This window comes from Ictidomys tridecemlineatus, chromosome 11 (genome assembly GCF_052094955.1).
Source record: "Ictidomys tridecemlineatus isolate mIctTri1 chromosome 11, mIctTri1.hap1, whole genome shotgun sequence".
Lineage (NCBI taxonomy): Eukaryota > Metazoa > Chordata > Mammalia > Rodentia > Sciuridae > Ictidomys > Ictidomys tridecemlineatus.
This window is the reverse complement of record NC_135487.1, coordinates 103,262,450-103,285,124: the sequence shown is the minus strand read 5'-3', so window position 1 is coordinate 103,285,124 and position 22,675 is coordinate 103,262,450. Positions and strand designations below refer to the sequence as shown.

Sequence of the window (22,675 nt, the reverse complement as noted above, 5' to 3'; positions counted from 1 at the left end):
AAAAAATCATAGACATCATACTCCTACAGGCTGTCAGGGGAAGCAGGCTGCTGATGGTCTCCTATTCATGATGAGGAGGGGCAGATGCTCCCCAGGATCCCTTGATGCTGTTGTCAGACACAGGGCATGGGCAAGGCTGACCTTGGAACAATCTGTCCCACAAATTGTTCAGTGTGAAGAATTCACACTGTCCTAGTTCTGCATACTTCAGATCCACAGGGGCAGCCTAGCCTCTGCCTCAAGAGTGCTGATTCTGCCTCAGGGACTCTTCTCCCTGGCTGGGGATGCTGTCCGCCTGGACTCTACTTGCTGCTTTGGCCTGCAACATTGCCCTAGGGGGGCTGGTTCAGGATCTCAAAGCATCAAGGATGAGCCTAAAGTCCTTACTTGGTAGTGGACAGTGACAGCCAAGAAGCTGCTCGGCCCTCCCTTCCTCCCTTCTCTGAAACCCAGAGCGTCAGAAGGTAGAGGTTACCTCACTGCCCCCATCCCCCACCCGTCTCCCCATAACTCTGGGCAACACAACAGGAAGGCCCTTTAACTAGCACATAAAAGTGCTTTGGGCTTTCAAAGACCCGCGCTCTGTGTTTACAGGGAGCCCAAGATTTTTACGGGCCATTTCCAGTCCCCCTTCCCTGACCTATAGATACATCTTAGTTTGGAGCTGTGCTCTGGGGAATAGTCCCAGCCCAAGCCACGTGACCATGGGGTACAGGAGGAGGATAAGAGTTCCCTTGAATCTGGGAGGCAATGATGAGCACACATGGGGGGGGGCAGGGGGCAGTGGGGACCACTCAACCCCCAAGGCCCAGGAAGCTGCAAGGGTCCTCTCTACTCATCCTGTCCTTCAGATGGAGCACAAAATAGGTTGACTGATCTGCAGCCACCCTAGCTGGAGATGGGTCTGGAAAGGGACCCTGTGAATACCTCTGTATAAGCAGTGAGGGCCCTGACCTGAGAGGTCCTTGGACCACTCTAGAGGTGGTCGGGCCGGCCCGCTGTCACTACTGGAATTCAAATAACGTCTCTTGAGGATCTTCTTTAGCCATGAAGGACTAAGAATCTACATGAACCTGCAGCCCAGAGGATTTTCTCCCACCTGTTCCAAAGATCCTAGCTGGTCCAGAGACCTCTTGCAGAGATTGTGTCTGTAAGTTCAGGGGTGAGGGGTCCTGTTCCTGCAAATGGGGGAGGAGTGGTTGAGGCCAGGACAATTCCTGCCACAGACTCAGGAGAGGCACAAGCCAAGGCCACCGACCCCTCCTGCCTCTTCTCTAGCTCTCTGTCATCCCTTATCCAGCAGCAGTGGGTCCTTCAGCTCCTCCTCTCGGCAGTTTTCCTTTCTCCACATTCTTCCCTTTTCATATTCTTCAATCTCATTCCTATTCTCCTTCTCTGAAACCCTGCAGAGACCATCCTGGACCATATCACCTTTGCTTTCTCCCTTCTCCCTCTTTTTATTTGCTCTCTCTTCCCTCCTCTCAGACAGGGTTGTCCCTGAAGATCTCTTTTAACAGAGGAATCACACTATTTCAAGACTCGGGGAACACACGTCACACCCAGCGCTAGACACTTTCACATTTGTCAGTTAAGCCCCACAACCGTTCTCTGAGGCCAGATTTGTTCCCATTTCACAAGTGCAATAACTGAGTCTCAGGGACCACGCATGGTTTACTTACAACCACTCAGCCATTAAAAGATGAACCCTGGATTACCTCTGTCTGCCTCCAAAAATAACAATGAGCCAGACACAGTGGCACACAACCCAGTTGAGACCCTGTTTCAAAATAAAAAGGGGCTAGTATATGGCTCAGTGGTTAAGCACTCCTTGGTTCAATCCCTGGTAATAAAAAAATAACCATGATAACCAAGACTCCCTTTAGTAGCAATACAGATTTTAGTGCCAGAGCATAATATGATAATATGCTATATAAAGATGGCGCACAGAGTGTAATAAACAGTATAGTGCCAGATGTGTTCCCGCACACACATCTTTTCAGCAGTCCCATGAGATAGGTTCTACTTTTGTCCCCATTTTACAGACAATGAAACTGAGGTGTAAAGAGATTACAAAATTTGCCCACTGCTACACAACTAGAAAATGGCAGAACAAGATTCAGACTCACTGGGCCCCAGAGCTCGGGCACCGCGGAGGGACTTCGCTACTCCTCCACACTCTGCTGCAGGCAGGCCCTTCATGGGGCAGCCCAGGGGGGCAGAAGCATAGGCTCTGGTTCAGAGAGGCCTGTGGGCCTTGCCTCTGGGGTGAGAAGGCACCACTGCATGACTCTGAAGCTATGTGTCCTGAGGAGCTCCAAGGTCAAGTGTTGAGGGGGATGTCATGGGAAGGGCTTGACTGAGACAAGAGGTCCCGTCACATTTCCAGACTAGAGAGAATAAAGGCCTCTATTGGGAGCCCCACCCCCAGCTGGCTGCCCCCAGGAAGGGCCTGGAAAACTCCTGACCCCCTCTCCCTTCACCCTCCTGGGAGTAGTTGCTGGGTCCTATCCAGGGAGGGGCCCAGCATCATCCCCTGCCAGCACCCCACTAGGACCATGGCCTCCCCAGTGGCTGGGGACTTCCTGGCGGGTACCTGGTTCTGGCTTTCCCCCTGGCGTGGCGAGGAATGTGCTTCTGTCATTCTATCCTCCCTCCTCGACCCTCGCCCAGCGCAGAATTGGATTAAGAACAAAAATATGAGCTGTGTTTGTTTTAATCAGCTTCAAGACATGGGGGCTTTTAAAGGGAAGGAGAACAGGCCGGAGCTGGCCCCGGGGCAGGCAGGCTGGGCGGTGATGCCATCCCAGGGTCAGGAGCATGCAGAGCAGCGAGTGCATCTGCAGGTCAGATCCCGGGGCAGATAAGACTGAGCAGAGGACCGGGGGCCCAGGGGAAGGGAGAGGGAGGATGAAAAGGATGGGAAGGAGGGGGAATGAGACAGGTTTGAGAGGGAGAGGGACCAGGGCTGCTCACAATCCCTGTCCTGGAGTGACGCAGAAGGGGAGGTGACAATGGGAAGCTGAGGGAGCCGCTCTGAGCCTAGAAGAGCCAACAAGGAGTGATTTTTCCAGAGAAGAAGGGGCTTCCTCCTGGTCTTTGGAATGAGATGGTAGGAAGGCCGGGAGGGAGGGTCCAGAATGGTCTCCACCACCAGTGGGAAGAAGACTCCCTATGCCAGGGCAGACACAGAGCCTGAGCAATGGTGCCTGGAGTGGGCTTCCTGCCTCGACACGCCACCACCTGAGGGGGAAACTGCTACCGTGGAGTCAGACCTACAGATGGTGGCGGAGGTCAGGAGGTACCCCCACGTCCACCTGAGAGAACAAAGGCCTGGTGGCGTGGGAGACTGGGAGAATGATGACACCCCTGGACCGCTCTCTGGTTGGGTGAAGACCTGGAGGCCACAGAGCATGGGAGGAGGGTTCTGGAGGGGGAGCCAGGAATCTGACCCCTGGTGTCACACTCTTCCAGCTTGCCGTATGACCTTGGGGGCCACATCCTCTGTCGAAGGCCTTGGTCTCCTGCTCTGTAACACAGAGTGATGGGATAGAAGCTGGGTGGTCTGGGAATCCTGAGAGATATTTAGCAAGTTCTTAAAAAGAAGCCCATATGACCGCACATCTGTGTGCTTGCTACATGAATGTCTATCCTTACAGCCCAGTGAGTCAAAGAAAGGGCCCAGAGAGGTTCAGGGACTGGTTTAAGGTCACACAGCCAGTGAGAAGAGAGTCCAAGGCTCAGGGAAACTGGCCAGTGCCCCAGGTTAGTGCACAAGAGTCTAAGCATTGAGGGCAGAGCCGTGTTGCCACTGCCAGGCACCAGGAGAAGGGCCTGGATCAGCCCCCCCATTCCAACACTCAGGCCCACCTTTTTCTGAAATGGGCCGCTGGATGATGGCTAAGGGTTGGGCCAGCCCTGTGTCACCTAAGATCAGAGCACGAGGGGTGCTTCTTGGGGCAGATCTGAGTCTTCTGATTCCAAGGAAGGGTTCTGGTCCATAAGGATGCTTTTGCCCATCTGAGGTGAAGGAGAAAAATAAGCAGTGAATTCTTCCTCATTCCTTTTCCAATTTAAAATGTTCTTCTTCATTGTAAAACATGATGAAGGAAGGAGTAGCAACTAGGAACCCTATCCTTGGCATAATAAAAATTGCCAAACCTAGGCCCATCCTTCCATTAAAATTGTTAATTGGTTCATAAAATCCACAAGTTTGGAAATAGCTATGTTATTTTACTTAGGGACATTCTTACCTGGACCGAGGCATAGTCCAGAGTTTCGCATGCTACAATTACTTAATAAATACTTGTCCCGGGACTTACTATAGTTGGGGGCAGCAGAGACTCGTACCGGGAGAGTTGGGGTCCAGAACCTCATGACTGGGCAGGCCTGAGCATATTGCTCAGCTTCAGTTTCCTCTTCTGCAAAAGGAGGAGACAGGACTAGCAGCAACCCCTGGGATGAGTCCCAGCAGCAGCAATCCACAGCTGAGGAAGGGTGCCTGCGCAGGAAAAGAAACCAGCCTCTAGCACCAGCACATAGCTCTGCCCAGGCCAAAGACTTCTTTTTCTTCCTTTTTTTAAACTTTTTTTTTTTAACACAATGCCTTTATTTTAATGTGGTGCTGAGGATCGAACTAGGGTCCCGTCCAGCTAGGGGAGCGCTCTACCGCTGAGCCACAATCCTAGCCCGAGCAAAGGGTCCACCTGCCATGTGAAAACAGCCAACCTGGATGTTAATCGGGACACAGGCTGGAACCAACAAACATCCATTTGCCCACAGTCCTAAGCCTCCAGATACATCTCACAACCCCTCCAGGCGGGGACCAGTCTTGTTTCTCAGAATAATCCCTCCAATCTTGAGTCATCTCACCCCTGTGAGTCAATCTGATTCAATACAGCAAACCTGGACCCAGCCCCTGCTCGGTGCCAAGGGTAGGAGACACATGCATTATCCAGGAAAATGGTGACTATGTTAGTGCTACAACTTTTAAATTTAGACTACATGTATTCGTATTTATCTACTGCGCCCAAGCCTGTTAAGAGGCAATTAAACAAGGAATATATTTGGTTTATTTATTTACTCATTCATTCATTCTAATTAGGTATATATGACAGCAGAATGCATTTTGATTCATTGTACGCAATTACCGCAAAACTTTTCATTTCTCTGGTTGTACACAATGTCACACCACATGCGTGGTCACACATGTACCTAAGGTAATGATGTCCATCTCATCCCACCATCTTTCCTGCCCCCTATATTTAGTTTTGTACATGCTTATTTGTACTACTGACAAATCTCCCAAGCTTTGGGACCATTTTTTTACAGGGTCAATAGATGACCTCAAGGTCTGCTTTTTCTCCATCATGGCCTCCATACTAGTCTACTGCGTATGTTCTCCAGACTGACTCCCCACCACACTGAGGACCTCCGAGAGCAGAGACGGTATCCGGCATTTAGCACAGCTTGTGATACGGAGGCATATTCTAATGCAACAGGAAAGAAGTTGTGGCAGACCACAGGGGAGGCCCTGCCCACCCCGGAGGCTTATGGACAAAAGAGGAGACCCGCAGGGAGCCTTCTGGCCAACTGAGCAGGTGAGCACCCAGCCCAAACCCAGCAGCAAGATAAACCAGAGGCAGAGGGATGGCAGTCAGCCATCAATGGGGCCTGTGGTGAAGATGTTTTTCTGAATGTTGGAGCCAGGTGGGAAGGGAGGGAACGGAGGGGAGGGAAGGAAGTGTAAGAGGCCATTCTGCCCCTCCCCAAAGCAGCATTCTCACACCATAGGTAGTGGGAGGGGGTTGGCCTGTTCCAGAGCAGGCCACTGCTCCCCAGGCACTGTCTCCAGGAGCAGGTGACTTTGTCCAGCCTTGGTCCAGTTACAAAATGGAAAAGAGGTATTTGCTAAGGTTCTTGGGTATAGGAAGAGTAGGCCCAGCAGCCTCAACTGGGTGTAGAAGGAACTGGGGAGCGATGGAGGAGGATGGTGGCAGTCTTCCCACCCCCTCAGGCTGCTCAGCTCTGCACAGTCTCAGCCTCATTCCCCAGACACCAAGGGACACTCACTGTTGACACCAGGGCATTGGGTTTCCCCTGGGCAGGCTCAGGCTCCTGTCACCAGGCCTGCCAGGAAATTGCTGCTGACACCAGGGGAACAGGGAGGCTGGAGATCCCGGGGTCTGTCTGTGAAGTTCCAAGTTGGCGATAGACAGGACTGGAGCAGGGGAGATGGCTGGAGATCAGAAAGGAATGATGGCCATGCAGGGCTGGCCCCTCCGTCTCCACCCAGCGCCAGCCCTCTTGGCCTCTCCCCAGGAGGCTGAAGAACCCTGGAGTTGGTGGTCACCTTGGCTGCACGGAGTGGGTACAGGTGAAAGGGCAGCACTGTCAAGAGTCACAGGACCCCCTTGATATTCCTTCCCCAAATTATACACATTTGCTCCTCAGCACCCTCTGGATCAGAGTCAGGCTACCCTACCTTTGCCAGGCCAGGTGCCTTTGAGGGACTCCTCAAAGCTTTAACTGGGGAGAGGCTGGTGTCTTCCCCAGCCAGCTCTGCCCCCCCCAGGTCCTTACCCTGTGTCTGTACTCTACCTACTCCCCCTCATTCCCCTCCTGCCTTCTTCTCTGCTGCACTTATCCATATTAATCCATGCCTTGGTTCTGCACATTCTGAAGAGAAATGGAGGAGGAAGCTTGGAGGCAAGTGGCAGGAGGTGGGGAAGGGTCCTCAGACTGGAATTTAAGATGCTTCTGTTCCAACTATCAGTGGCCCCTCCCAGTTGCCCATGAGGAAGAGCGTGAGTGTGTGTAAGTGTGTTTGGGAGGCTGGGATGGAATGGCCAAGCTTATAGAGCACTCTGGGCTTTCAAGGGCAAAGAAAGTTCTGTGGGTTTCTCTCCCCTCTAAGTGGGGGCAGTGAAAAAGCCAGGCTCAGGCCCCAGAAGGTGCTGGACAGCTGTGCACAGACTGGCAGCCTGGGCATCTGACCTCAGCAGCAATCAGCAGAGAAAGCCAGCATCCAGGAACCTCTTAAGGGCAGGATGCACCATCTACTGCAGAGGATCAACCACTGACCAAAGATACATTAGCATTTTTCTTAAAAAAAAAGAAACGTCTTTAAAAAGAAACTTTTTTATAATTATAATTATTATTATTATTATTTTTAAGGTGGACACAATATCTTTATTTTATTTTTATGTGGTGCTGAGGATCAAACCCAGTGCCTCATGCATGCCAGGCGAGCACGCTAACCACTTGAGCCACATCCTCAGCCCAAGAAACTTTTTTTAAAAAAAGGATAACATCAAAGATGGTCCTTCCCAATGTCAATCAGCAGGCATGTTATCACAGGAAGTGCCGTGATAAGCACACAGGATGGTTTCCAAATATTCCACCTCTCTCTCCATGTAGGAGACTCAGGAAGGCCCCTCAGAGCCAAGCAGGGTCAGGGGCTCTAACTTGTTGCTTTTCAAATTTGGTATTAACAGACCATAAAACTTTATTTAATTTTGTTTTTCATTTGCTCAAGCAAAAGCATTAAAGAACAGAAAAAAAAAAAGAAAAAGAAAGATACTTTTAGCACTTTTAAAAAGAGAGAGAATAAAATAAAAGCTGGTCCTACCCAGATCAAAGGCTGCTTTTCAGGAAACTGAAAAAGACCCAGAGGCCTGGGGCACGCAGGTCAGGTTCTAGGGCAGGCCTGGAAGGGGTAATACACTCAAAGTTTCTTAAGCTGTGCACTCGGGGTTAGTACACTCTGTTTACACCTCAACGGAAAGGTAAATCAAGGCAGTAATCAGGGATTAAGCTCCTGGCGCTAGAGACTTCGATTCACGGATTCAGATTCTAGCTCTACCTCTTGGTATCTTTGTGACTCTGAACAAGTAACTTATCTTCTCTGGGCCTCAGTTTTCTCATCTCTAAAATTAAGGGCAATAATTGTATTTGCTTCAAAGAGTTGGGATTTGTGGTTGTTTTGTTTTTTTTTTGTTTTAGGAGTAAATGAGTTAACACATGTGAAACCCATCAAACGGTGAGTAGCTGTAGTAATGACTCAGTAAGTGGTTAGTCATTGCTGCTAATATTATTCCAACCAAGTCCAGCTGACAACTCTATACTGACATATAAAAATAGATCAAATAACTTCAAATACAGAAAATGAAACGCGAAATAATTTACGGTATGAATTACATTGTACGAGATTTCTTTCTTATATAAACTTACCATTCAGCAGCTCTCTATTTGATTATTCATTCATCCTTCAGCAAATATTTATTGAATGCCGCTACTTCAAGGCTGTTCCTGACAGTGGGAACTATATAAAGTGCATTCGCCTCCTCGTGAATATATCTTCTCATGTGGGAAATAGTCAGTAGACAAATAAACAAATGAATATAGAATGTCAACAAAGTACACCAAGCAGGATGAATCCCAAATACTTAGGCGTATCATATTTAAACTGCAGAAAATGGAGACAAAGAACAAATCTTGAAAGAAGCCAGAACAGAGAGGGGACACTTTACCTACCGAGGAACAAGAAAAAAAAAATAATAACCTCAGCCTTCACTTCGGATGCCACGCCGAGAAGATGAGAGTGAACATTTGAAGTGTTTGAAAGAAGAAACTCCAGCAATCTAGAATTCTGTATCTGGTGAAATTATCCTTCCAGAGCAATGAAGAAATAACCATTTTCTCAGATAAACAATGTCAATTGTGATAAGACCTAAAAGGGAAAATAAAGCAGGGTAGGGGGTTAGAGAATGGTGGGGGAGGGCCATGGCAGGGTGGTCTGGACGCCCCCCCCCCCCCCCCCCCCCGCCAAGGAGCTGCTGGACAAGATGGAGTGTGCCCCAAGCAGAGGACCACAGGAGCAAAGGCCCTGGGGAGGCAATGTAGTGTCAGGCTGATGGAAATGGGCCCTCAAGGTGGGAACACACTGCCCCAGGTAGAGGGTAGAAGGTAAGGAAGGACAGGCAGACATGTCATGGGAAGTCAGGGGAGGATTTTAAGCCAAAGGGTGATAGGATGAAACATCAAAAAGTCACTCTTGCTTTAGTGGGTGGAAAATGAAGAGAGGCCAGCTTGAAGGCATTGTGTTGGTCCAGGCAAGAGTTGGTGGGCCACACGCCCCGATGGTGGCAGAAGTCACTGGACTCTGGATATGTTTGGAAGATGGAGTCACCGGGACACATCCAGACTGGATCTGGAGTGTGAGGAACAGAAAGAGGCCCTGTGGACCAACGTGGGGGACGTAGGAGAGCAGGTTGGTAGTGGAGTTAAGACTTCTGCTTTGTTTGGACATCTGGAACTTGAGACGCCCTTAAGGCCTGCAAGGGGACAGGACAAGGAACAGCTGGACACACAGTCCAGAACACAGGGGAGTGGACAGACAGTCGGAAAACAGCTTGTACACCATGCTTGTGCTCAAGCTTCATGGAGGGAATGTCCCTGTAGCTCCACAGAGGAGAGTGGAAACGATCCTACTAGTATTGTCTCGTTGAGGCTGAAATATTCTGGCAACGTCTGAGACCAGCTCCTCACATCTCCAGGAACTCCCTCAGTTTCTCCCCATGTGCTGAAGACTACAGCCGCAGCAGAGCAGGTGTCTGATGGCAGATCATTTGGAGAAGGCATGGTCAGGAACCAGCTGAGAGGGAACCTCCAGGCCAGTGACCAGGAAAAGAGACCTGGACGGGCCCAGGAAACCACTCAGGGTTTCTGGGGAGAACCTGTCATAACCTTAGATGGCAACCTGACTGCAGAGCAAGGAAGTCATTCCTCTCCAATTCGCTTTCCTACCAGATTACAATGTGCCCTTCATGCAACAGCTGTATCTGATCCCTAAAGACATGGCAAATAGGGAAGGAGAATACCCCTATCACTTGCCAACATTCCTCTTTCAGAAAAAAAAAAAAAAAAAAAAAAAAAACCCTGGGATTCAGAGGCTTCTAGAGGCAACCCTAGCTACAATGTAGTAACATTGCTACCTTTTCATTTCATTTATTTTTATAGCTGCTCTCTGTTTATGGAAAGTGCTACTAGTGTTACATTTATGGTAAGGATGTAAATTTTTCTTTCAAAAGATGTTTAGGAGCCAGGTGCCATGGCATATGCCTGTAATCTCATCTATTTAGGAGGGTGAGGCGGAAGGATCACAAGTTCAAGGCCAGCCTGGGCAACTTTGAAGCCTGAGCCCGTCTCAAACTAAAAAAGGCTGGGGTTTTAGTTCTGTGGTGGAGTGTTTGCCCAGCATATGTGAGGCCTTGGGTTCAATTCTCAGTACTACGGGGGTGGGGGTAGGGGGTGGCAGTTGGGAGGGGGGAGGTATTTATGTGTGTCTACAATAAAGAGAAATATTAATAGTACAAACAACACTCAGATGTGAGCTCTATTCAAGAGATTAAAGTCTGAAAAACATGATTCTAAAGGGTGCAGTAACAAAAAATGAGCCTGAGCCTCATCTTCATACCAGAACCACCAAGGTATAAGGGTGAGAAAATCCTCCTTCCCCTTCACTGCCCCCTGCAGGCCACAGATGGGTAATGTCCCCTCTGCCACTTCATAATTGCCATGACAGGATTTTACCAAAGGAGAAGAAAAAAAAAAAAAAAAACACTGAAGCTGTTACCAATGACATATCCCAAATCACCATGGATTCATGAAATACCTTCCAAATCAGCAAAGATTACAACAAATCCTTCTGAATAAAAACTGCATCTGATCACACTTCTATTTCATGGGGAGGGGAGCTTTGGAGAATTATGTCCCCAGACTTAAAATGGAAGTGGGTTTTGGCATGACTCAGTGCCTCTAACAGCACCTGGCTAGACCCTGAGTGGTCTCTGAGTAATAGGTGGTCCACACAACCCTGCCTGCCAGTGTCAGATGACAGCACCTGTGTGGGATCCACAGACCCAAGCAAAGAGTAGAGGTCTGGAGGGCAGAGGGCAGAAGATCATCCATGCAAGTCGTACTGACCCTTTCTGGGACCCCTTAAAAGCCCCCACACCCCTTTGCTTGAGACCATTTGGTCCAACAATGTTATCCCCAAAGTAGGAAGTGTGGGTTCTGGGTTCCCAGCACCTCCAGCTGCAGCAGGCTGAGGAAGGCACAGCTGTCTTGCCTGGGGCTGTGTCTCTTGTGAAGGAGAAACATCCGGCCAATTCCATCAAGAATGTCAGTCAAAATCCCAGGGAGGGGTCAGTCAACTCAGCCATCCTGTCCCGCTAGCTCTTACATCCTGGCAGTGGGCTCTTGGGCCCTCCTCAGCCAGGATAGAAGAGACCCAACTCCCAAGGGCTGTGGTCTTTGTTGTCCCTTGTCCCAACACTTCTCTCCCACCTAAAACTGTGGGCTGCTGGCAGGCAACCTGAGGGAGGCTCAGGGCCTTGCAGGATGTGACCCAGGATGTGAGGACCCTCAGGCTCCTACAGAGAGATATGCAGAGGTGAAAGGGCAAACCTGTTTCTAGTCTCCTTATCAGGAGTGGCGGAGTGAAAGGGAAGTGGGCAGCCCCAGAGGTCAGGCTGGGGGGTCATGGCTGGGGCAGGGCTAGGCCCAGGAGACCTGAGAGGAGACCCTGCTGCACAGGGAAGAAAGAGGGGAGAGAGGGAGGGCCAGACAGGGAAGGTCCTGGGACAGCCCAATATATGGCCCTTTTCCAAGGGGAGGAGCCGCTCGGGGGTGACCAACCATTCAGGTTTGCTTAGACTTTGGGCCTTCCCAGATCACAACTCTATTTCAAAACTAGGATGGTTGGTTACCCAAGAAGCAACTGTCAGACTCCTATCCCCACAGCCCACTTACCCCTTGTATGAATGCCTTCTTACTTCTCCCCTCCCTTCACGCTTCACCCAATATGAATGCAATGCCTACTTTGTGGTAGGCTTTTCAGGCAATGGAAATTCAGCAGTGAAAGGACAAACATGCCTCCCGCCATCCCAGAGCTTGGAGAATCCTCATCCTGCAAAGCCCAGGTAGAATCCTTACTCCTCCATTGCCACCTTCCCAAAACAGCCCAGCCTGGGCCTCTGGGGTTTGTTTCTGGAAGCCCTTCCCCAAGGGCGGGGACTGTGTCTAAGTCACTGCTCTGCCTCTCTTAACTCTGTGTGCCTAGCACAGGACCCCAGCAGGGAGGTGATTAACATGTGATTTGGGTTGGGGAGTAAGGTATTGAGGGCAGCTTGAGGAGTTGACCCAGCAATCTGTCGATGCTTGAAGCCCTCACCCAGCCCCCACCACAAGCACACACCTAAACCCCAGGGGCACATCTGGATTTGGAGTGACATTCTCCCTGTTCCAGCACAATAAGACTGACCTGTCCTCTTTCAGCCCCCTCGCCCTTCTTAGCAGGAGAACAGGAAGGGGACGCAAGGCAGACATGTAGGCAGACTCCAGTCTACATTGGGAAAGGTGGCTGCTGCGATGGGTGGGTTGAGGGGAGACAGGAGCTGACTTGTCTTCCCCTGACCAATACACCCTGGCCTCAGGCTCCAAAATCCTGTCCCCTCAGTGATCTCACCTACAAGGAGCACATAATATGTGGCTGGGGGCATCCTGGGGAGGCAGGGCCAAGCCTCCGCTCCTGCAGCTGGAGGAGCCAGTGGCAGAGGTCAAGCTGCTGGTGGGGGGTGGGCAGGTGCCTAAAGAGGTTGGGGTTCCTGCTACATCTGCAATAAACTCCTCTGCCCAAAGAAGGAGGAGACTGATCACCAATGTCACCAGGGACTATAATCCTCCAGTGGGTAAGAACTGTGCCCTGCAAGGAAGTGTTTCCAGTGGACTCAGTATGGCTTGTGGCCAAGGTCAGATGAAGCCTGGCCGTCCCAGGCAGGAGCCCCATGTTTCTGTCCTGCCCCCTTGTGGCACTTTATCATATTGCAACACACAGGGGATGTAAGGAAAGCAGGAATGTGGAGGTCCGGATGGTGACTGAGTTCAGCCCACTGGACACCCCAATTCTGGGGTCTGGTCTTACAGTATCATTAGGATGGGACCCCTGAGTTTTTTGGCAGCAGCTGGAATCCAGCCACTCCCAACCATCTGGGAAGTGGAAGAAAAGAACAGGATGTGGGAAGACCATGCCAGAGAATACAGCAGCACGGGTCCTGATGGGTACTCTATGCACAGCCACAGACTGCCAGGGGAAGCACAAAAGAAACCGTGGAGCTTTTATTTTTTATTTTAATTGAAACTCAGGTGTCATAATCATAATCGTAATTCCTCTCTTCTCGATCCCCTTCTGTTCCCAGGACACCTTCACACTTTCATTTAATTAATTATTCACTTAACTATTTTTCATAAGTAAAACTCCTATGAACAAAACACTTTCTTTATTTTTAAGCAGCAGGGGCTCCCTTTTCTTCCAAAGGAAATTTACCTGGAACCCCAGTACATACACAGTGGAATTCCTGTGGCTGAAGTAGAGGTAGGGTCTGGCTGCTGCCTGCTTGTCTTCTTCCCCCGTAAGCCTGAGTAGCACTTGGAATTCTGTAGAACATGCCCTACACCAGCAGCACCCATAGGGCAGGGACTTGTCTTCTCTATTCCTATGCCCCAGTGATCGGTGCATGTCCAATCTGGTGCTATTTCAACAGATGTTAAATGAAATGTATTAAATGAGAGAAACATGTTCCAATAACCACCCAGCTCTGCTCTGTGGAGGGGGCACCACAAAGTGACTATGTCCTCAAATGCCCCCCACCTCCTGTCGGTCTACCATAGTGCCTGATGTTCCCCATCACCCTCCAGTCTGACCCTGCAAGTCCTCCAGTACCCAAAACAAGCTCCTTCTTCCTCTGCCCAAAGAGGGAAGGGATTGATCACCAATGTCACCAGGGACTTGTCACCATGAAGCTTGCCCAGTGCTTTCTTTGAACCCATAGCCACTTTCTGATGCAACTCTCCTCCATCTTCACATTTATTCAGCCTTCTCCCTAAGTTGCTTGCATACCTGCCTCACTTCCCCAAATGTGTAGACTGTACACTCATCCAGGGTAAGGGCATGACATTCTTGACCTCGGCATGCCTTCCCATGGTAACATTCAATGAATGAGTGTTGGAGGAAGAAGGGAAGGTCTCCTGGTGCTTCTAAGGACACTGTCTCCAGAAGGTCCTGTTCATATTCTCCAGGATGAGTACCTGGAACTAGTTTGACCTCCTATGACATTAAGTTTATCGACTTCACAAACTATCCCCAAGAGAGCACAGAAGGGGATTGAGAATAGAAGAGTTTTGGTGGGGAAAGGGCATCTAGGGCCCAGTGACGCCAGAGCTGCATGCACAAGATAGATCCCTGTCTCTGAGAAAGGGTCAGAAAGTATGGCTAAGGAAAAGCTGGTGGTAGGGACAGCAAGAGCAGAAAAATACTAGAGAAAGATACAGTCCTGCAGCACACAAGTCTGCCTCCCCATGCCTGTTTCCAGTGCCTGGCATGCTGGGACAGAGGGGACTGGTTCCCTTTTTTCTCCCCTGCCCCCCAGAACATCTGGGGCTGCATCAAACATAAAGATCTGGTAAAGAAAACTGTTATGGAAATATGTAACCGTGAGACATTATCAAAGGCGTCTTTAAAGTCCCCTTTCAACCCCCCTGGCCAAGGGCGGAGGGGGGGTTCTGGAAATTGGAAAACTGGGAGACGATTACAGGACCATCAAAGTGGCCGAAATTCAATCCATTCTGCAGGTTTAAGGATGGCTAGCAGACCCCTGCCCCAGCCCAGAAGACTGCAAACCCACTGTTTAAAAACCAAATCAACAGCATCATCAGATCCGGGTATGGACCAAACAGACTTGCCTGGATTTCCCTTACTTGGGGAAACCTGAGAACTCAGGCCTTGGGGAGATGCCTGGCCCTGGGGAGGCTCCCAACTTGCAAGGCTTCTATCTCCTCCCCACCCCACACCATCGCTTTTGGGCATGTGCCCTTTGTCTTCATCCTTTTGATGCTTCTCTTCTACATCTTTTTGTGCCTACTCTTTCTCCATCTTTACATGCCTCTTCTTCCATCTCTCTTTATTTCTTTCTCCTTTTTCTCTCAAGACTCTTTCCCTCCCAGAATCTTTAGTGTGTGTGAATGTCCACCCTTTTGTCTCTTTCAGCACTCTGTCTCTAAAATTCTCTTTCTCTCTAACTTTTTTTCCCTTGGCCTCTCTAATTTTTTTTGCCCTTTTCCTGCTTGTGAATTTCCTGTGACTTCAGACTATGTAGGAGGTGAGGGTTCTCTTTGGCTGGTTTATTTACCAATGTATCTCTCCCAGATGTCCAAATAAAAGTGACCCCTCCACACATGCCCATCTAGGGATCCTTCTCCGAGTGACCACCATCAAGAGCTGTCCATCGCAGCAATATAAAGTACCAGCTTGCGCGGGCACACAAAATCAGACATGTGGTTTTACCTAGGAGCAGGCTCTGCAGACATGGAAATTTATGTCAGTCGGGGTGGAATGCTACAGTACATAAAACTGATACAGGCAGAGAATGTCCACAATTTACAATTCTTTTTTATGTGGAGTGAGAGAAAGAAAGTATAATTTTGCTACTAATAAAACTCTTCATATTTATTCTTCCATGGGAAGGCTTATCTCGCTTCACATTTTTCGGGGCCAAAACCATGAAGACTTTGTTAGACTGAAGGTTTGTAATTTTATAAAAAGAGCTAACTAAATTGGCTCGCAACCACTTGGCATTTCGGAGGAAATCTCTACTTTGTCATTCATTCTAAAAGAAACGCCTCGGAAAGACAAAGAGAAACACACACACACACATTTATCGAAAATTAGAATTGTGAAAGGAGAAGAGAAAACGAAAGCACACGCACAGCTCAGCCCGCGCGCCGCAAGAGTCCTAGGAAGCAGGCCACCACCCGGTGCGGACCACAGACAGGCTGCTGCACTTCGCTGCCTGCCGGACTGTCCGGACGGTTCAGCTTGTGGCATGGACAAGTGCCCACTGAGAGTGGCAGTCGGGGGATCAATACAGCCGGCACCCACCGGTCTGTCGGGCTGCGAGTGGGACCATTTGTTTGTCGCGGGCCCCGCATGCTACGCTCCCTCCCGGCTCGCACGTTTCATCACCAGCCTTCTGGGGCTGAGGTCCCCGCAGGCCTGGTCATGCGAGGGCACCCTGTCGGCTGCGAGCCACCTACCAAGCCCCAGGTTCACCAGTACTGCGCGGGTTCCGCTCCCGTGCGCCCGGTCCGACTCGGGCCCCAGGCTGCGGTGCTGAGTCCCCAGCCCCGGCTTGAGAGAAGAGCGCGCCGCGGGCTGGACTCCCAGGGCGCCCCGAGGCTCCTGGAGGTCCGGGGGAGAAAAAAACCAAGCGCCTGCTCCCTTTGATCTGATTTTATAGAGACTTGAAGTTGACATTGAACTTTGAATGCTTTTTATCTATTTCAATCTCTCTCTCTCTCTCATTCCCATTTTAGAGAGGCACTCCTGAGCCTGCGCCACGAACCATCCCTCTGGGCTGGCGAGGGCGCGCGGGAAGGACCCGGGCACAGGGATCACACCGCACCGCGGCGCGAGGGTGAAGGATCGACGCCGGTCACAGCCCCTTCCCCACATCCACATTCAACTCCTGGCGCCCCACATACCTCTCCTTTCCCCGCACGCGCCCCGGCCTCTCTCTGCAAAGTTGGCGCGGGAGGCCGATGCAAGGTTGCGGCGCCGAGAGAGACCCGGGCGCCTGGAGGCTCTGGGCGCGGAGCCGGAGAGGAGCTGGGAGCCGCTGCCGCTGCCGCTGCCGCTGCTGCCGCCGCCGCAGCGCTTCGGCGCTCCCTCCCTCTGCAGCCCCTGCACCCACGCCGAGACTCAATTACTTTCAGGTGTGGACCACTTAATAAAATAAATCTTGCGGGCAGGAGGCAAGTTTTTAGGGGCCAGAATCAAAATATCAGACTTCGAGCTCTTAGAGGGGTTTCCCTCAAATACCCTACTGTGTTGGTAGATTGGGGAAAGGGGGTTCAGAAACAGTGTCTTCCTGGGGTGATACTCCCTTGGCTGGTTGGGAAGGCCCAAAGACTTTCTCCTTGTTTCTGTCTGTCTTGCCTTGTCTCCATCTCACTGTCTCTGTTCTCTGTACATGAGAGTGAAATCAACAATTGATTGATTACTGTTAAGCCAGCCAGAGCCCTGGAACTCTGTCTGGGAAACACAGAAAGGGGGGAAAAAAAAAACCTGAAAGCTGTCTCTCCCTCTTTCTGCTTCTCCTTTGTCTTTCATCCACTGGCCAACGATCTACTCATCTGCGGATTTCCAAACTTGGTTTTGCAATGCTCCAGGGAAACTCCAATGATCTCTAGGGCTTTGTGAAATGCTCAAAGTGAAATAAACCTTAATTGACATTAATGATTTAACTACAGGTTATAGATGCCCTGACTGTGCAGGGAAGGCAAGAAGGATGTTGATGGACCCAACAAATCATCCCAAGTGGTCATCACAGCTCCTTGAGTTGAGGAAGGATGACTTCAGATAGCTCAGGGCTCAAGAAAAGAAAAATCAAATTCCCAGGAGGGCGAAGGAAGGTTTGGGGCCAGGGAAGGCTCACCCTGGCAACTCTGGGCTTCTTTCTTCCATCCCCTAATAGGCCTTTGCAGGAGGAAAGGAATGGATTTCTCTCTTCCCACCCACATTGAAAAGCCTTCAATAAGGTGCAGTTTACACTGAACAGAACAAACTGGTTCCTTCCCTGTTTGCTTAGAAATTAGACTAAAGGGAATTCTCCTGTAACTTTCCTGGGAATTTGGGTGGATATAAACACGCTATGTATCATGGTTCTGGTCTTTTAGAGGAGTTACTCACCCCAAAATCTCAGAGGGCCCCTCACTTCTCCTCACATCACCGGATCTAGGACACTGCCCTTCTAAGCTCAGCAAGGAGGGTCCCAAGAGGTGACCAGATGGCCAAAGCGGAGGGCAACTCACCCTCACAGCGCCTGAGGAGGGACCACATGTTTCCCGTACAGAGAACAAATCTGCCCCATTAAAGAGTTACTCTGTTGGGGAAACACTGATGCAATATTGGAAACATGCTGGGCCCACTGTGAGAGCCGGAAGGAGAGGCAGGTCTTCTCAGGAAGACAGTGAAGACCAGTGGGTGAAACTAATTCCGGCATGTCCACCCTCACTTGGCCCAGCAAATTGAGGGAGGGATTACTGACCAAAACATCCGCACAAAGCAAGCAAGACCAGGCGGCCAGCCATGGTGCAGTAACTGAGAAGTATCCAGGACAGAAAGGGAGGATAGGATGGTGCCGGTGACTGAGGGGCCAGCTGGGGGAACTTGGCCTGTCTATCTGCGGTTGGGACTGAAATGGAAAGGAACCTTGAAGCCCCCAAGTCTACTTCCCAGAGCCTGAACTTTATAGCAAATAATTCCACATCTTGGGCCCTAGCAACACTAAACAGCTTATTAACAAATGAAAAATATAAAAATAACAATTGCCTCTAAGGGAGAAAGAAAAGATTAAAATCCCCCCTCACATAATTTGCAAAATAAATAGGTGAGTCCATATGTATGAGGAGGAAAGGGCTGTGTCCTCATTTGTTGTGTGCTCTTGACAAAAGTCCTCTCTCCAAGGCTTCTGATCCCTCATTTCTAAAGAATACAGCAGAATAGCAGTGGTTCTCAAAACTTTAGAGTGCATGAGAATCATCAAGAAAAAACTTGACAAAACAAAGATGGGTGGGCCCCACTAGGCCCCACCCCAAAGGGTTTCTGATTTAGGAAATCAAGGGTGGGGCCCAACAATCTGCCTTTCTAATAAGTTCCCGGCTGTGGCTGTGGCTGGCCTGAGGATCATATTTTGAAAGACTCTGGGCTAGATGAGGTCTAAGTGCCCATCTTATCTAATCTTCTGCTCTCTCCTAAGCTCCTCTTGTCTCCCCAGCACCCTCTGGAGTGTTTGAAGTCAAATAGGAGAGTTTTGAACCCCTGTCATCAATGCAGAATAATTCTTTCAGCTGGACAACAGGAGCTGGTCACCCTGCTCCACTGATCTCTGAGTGAAGATATTCCAGTTTGAATTCCCCCTCAGCTGGCTGATTATAGGACCTGAATCTTCCAACAGTGGCAAATGCTGGTTTTCTTTTGTGCCAAGCAGAGCTGGGCCTAATCCTAGCTAAGCCTGTTTTGTAGATGGTTGCCTTCAGAGGGGCTGGCAGGAGCCTAGGGTACATCTCTGGGCTCCTCAATGTGGCCTAGTGTCTGCCAAACACTTGCCCCAACACACACACATACACACACGTGCACGCACATGTGTGCACACATGCTCTTATGCACACACACTTCGCCACACACGGAGCCCCCAGTCAGGAGAACTAGTTTTACTTTGATGTACCTCTCACTGCACATTTGTTTCAGCTCCTCTCCTGGAGCCACAGTCTTATTTATCTTCTTGGCATGGGTTCTTAGGATACTTCCATTCAGGCAGCAGCAAATTCACTCAGCTCCACTGTTTTATGAAGTTTATCAAACAGCAAAATATCCGGTCTCTTTGTCCAATAGATCTGGTGTGAATGTGCCTACAGATCTGCTTTCGCCCAGACGTCCCAGGGTCCGTTTGTGGTTATAGATACTCTCCCCTGTGAGGACCCTGTGAAATCCAGGGCTTGCCTACCTCTCACTACAAGGGGCCCCTGATGCAGGGGCAGGGTTCTGAGACTTCTCCCAGAGAGATACAGACCCGTGCTCCACACATGCGTGAGTTATGTTCACACCCCACCAGCAGAGCTCCACGCTCCACGGCAGGCTGGCTTCCCTCTACACCCCCATCCCAAACCTCCTGGCACAGTGCCCAGCCAAAGGCAGGAGCTGCTTCTAAAATCATCACTGTCATTTCAGTCCAAAACTTTGGGGCCTTTTTGGAGAAAGCCTCCTCCCCTGCAGGGCAGGCTCAGGCCCTTTGCACCACTATAAAGGCACTGGCTATTTCATAAGTACCACGGGGACACCCAAAACAGCCACAGGCCTGGCCTTCCCTTTGTCTACTGCCCCCAGCATTCTGCTTGCTTTGTAGGAATCATGCCAACCCCAGGGGCTGGGCCTTCTACCTCTGCCCCCACCTTAGGCCTTTCAGCAGAGTCTTGAGTATCCCACACTCTCTGAGGGATGAGAGAGACTGCAGCCAGCTCCAGTATCACTCAGCACCTAGCACACCCAGCACCATCACCTGAATGGCACTGGTCACAGGATTCCCAAGCCCTCTTCTCTCACCCTACCCACTTACAGAGATGCCCAAAGTCCAGAGAGTAGCCCGGGGCTTTGCAGATGCCAATGTACGCCGGGGGGGCTTAAGGACGACTTCCTACATGAAAATCTGGCTCAGAGGTTCAAAATGTCCCCTGAAGAAACATTCTGGTCTCCTGTTTCCAGAGAGCCAACGATCCCTCCAAATAATGCCAGAGAGCAGGCCTCTGTGGCACTCACTCTCGGGGCTGCTGATCCCACACCATCTCCCCTCCTCATCCCTATCAGGCAATATGTCTGGTCATTTTTTTCTTACTAACTCCTCTTCCTCCAGCCATCCCTCTCCAATCCCTCAGCCACACCCCAATGTAGGCCTTTGTCCTCTCATGGCCATCTCCTACCTCCTGAGTAGGTCCCCTTCTCCCATGCCTTAAGGCTACCTTGGGCAAGTTACTTTCTCTGTTCTTCATTTTCCCATCTGTAAAATACAGATAATAATATCTCTGTTCCAAGGAGGTTAGAATTAAATAAGATAATGTACTTAAAGGGGTTGGTCCATAGAAAGTGCTCAGTAAATGTTAGGTATCATCATAATTGTTATTCTGGCCAAGCTACCAACATTATTTTCCCAAAGCACAACCTCTTGTCGTCCTGCTAAATAGCAACAACAGTAGTAACAGGAGCCCTTAGATGGAGCTGGGTCCTGCTCCTAGCGCTTTTCAATATTCCTCAATGCCTCCCCACTGCTTAAAGGAAGGCAGGCTCCATTTTTCATACCTGCTACATTCTTAGCCTGCCCAGTCTGTCAAATTGTCGTCTCTGCCACACCTCACAGAACCCTCTGCAAGCAACTTCCTGTGTGCCCATGCCCTGTTCATTTCACATGAGGCCAGCAACTGCTCTCATCCCAGTCTGCCTGCCATTTCTGTGGCTCTTTGTGTTTTCTCGGGCTGCAATTCCAAGACCTCTGAGGATCCTGGGAGTGGGGCAGCTTTGCCTTGGTCACAGTTCAGGGATTGGTGGTGATGTCTTATAACCCAGGAGGACACCAGCCTCCTCCCATTTCTCAGCAAGGGCAGGCAGCTCACATTTTACCAAGCATCTTGTATTTGTAGCTAATTGTTCATAGAGCTGAATCTTGTTTCCCTAGAATAAAAGCAAATCTAATAAGAAAGATCCATCCAGACTTTGACTTGGGGAGCACGTTTAGCCCCTTTGTTCTGCTGAACAGGATCTCAGTCCCATTAAATGCTGTGGAAGGGAAGAGAGCCCTGGTCTATCTGGGATGACTCAGATGGTGTAAAGCTACCATGCACCTACCTGGGCATCCTGAGCTCAGCTGACAGCACTGCACTTAGGGAACTCAAATACAGTTTCACACCTCTGCAAAGCACAGAGAAGGGATGAGGCTGCTTCCTCCAGCCACTCACGCACACTAAAAAACCATGGTGCCTTGACATCAGCTGCCAACACTGAGGGAGCCCCTCAGAGTTTGCCTGCTATGATGGCTAAGCATCTAACCCATGGTAAAGAAAACCAAGGCACACCTTGTCTCCATTCTGGGGTCTCCCCAGTCTTCCTCATGAGAGGCAGTGTGACTGCTATTGCCTATTGGGCTTCGACACTTGCTTGCCAGGCACCCCACTAGGCCCCTTCAGGTCCTCTGAACCCATCAGTACAGCCGCTGCTCTGGCTCACATTTGCCACTAGAGCCTTACCCGAGGAGGTAGCAACTTGGGTGTGAATCCCTGCAGCACACACAGTGGCGGGATATGGGCCATTTTCTGAACCAGTCTACAGCAGCCAGCCTCCAAAATGAACTCCAAGGAGCCTTGTGTTGTGAAACCCTTGCCTACACTAAATTAGGACAAATCTGTGTGACCAGTAGACTCTGGCCCTTAGCGGCAGTGTGTAAGTTCCCAGGCCAGCTCATAACCCACACTAAAGCTTCCACTCATGTCTCTTAGGCCATTCACTGTGGGGGAAGCCAGCTACCTGGTTGTGAGGTCATTCAATAAGCCATGGGGAGAGACTCACACGGAACGGAATGGAGGCCTCCTTCCAACAACCAACACCAACTTGCCAGCCATGTGCGCAAGCCACTTGGAAACAAGTCCCCTAGCCCCATTTAAGCCTTCAGAATACTGTAGCTCCAGGCCAACATCCGAGCTGAGGTCCTGAGAGACCTCAAGCCAGACCCACTCAGCCCAAACTGCTCCTGAATCCCTCCCTGACCCACAATCACTGACTGTTATATTAAGTCGCTAGGTTTGGGGGTGACTTGTTATGCAGCATTTGATAACTAATACACATCAGTTTCTCCATATGTGAGATGGGAATGTTAACACCAACTTTATAACATTGTAAAGATTAAACAAGATGGTGTTTACCTGGCACAGGGCAGGTATTCTGTAATAGTGAATGTTATTAATATTACCCACCCACTACCCCTCCTTCCCTGGAGACTCCAGAGGGGGATGTGCAGAG

The 22,675-nt window shown here is 50.1% G+C and overlaps 1 protein-coding gene across 3 annotated transcripts in view; it reads right to left on the bottom strand.

Moving 5' to 3' along the window:
- Positions 1 to 22,675, bottom strand: part of LOC120890536 (ubiquitin-like protein 4B) — a 44,049-nt gene that overhangs the window by 14,163 nt on the left and 7,211 nt on the right. For 2 of the 3 annotated variants that reach the window (XR_013428011.1, XM_078026966.1), the window contains exons 3-5: positions 8,230 to 8,728; positions 4,348 to 4,498; positions 3,868 to 4,017 (exon numbers count right to left, since the gene is read on the bottom strand). The gene's annotated coding sequence lies outside the window, so the exon portion shown is untranslated. The remainder of the gene's footprint in view (positions 1 to 3,867; positions 4,018 to 4,347; positions 4,499 to 8,229; positions 8,729 to 22,675) is intronic. The other variant, XM_078026967.1, reaches the window with a different exon arrangement.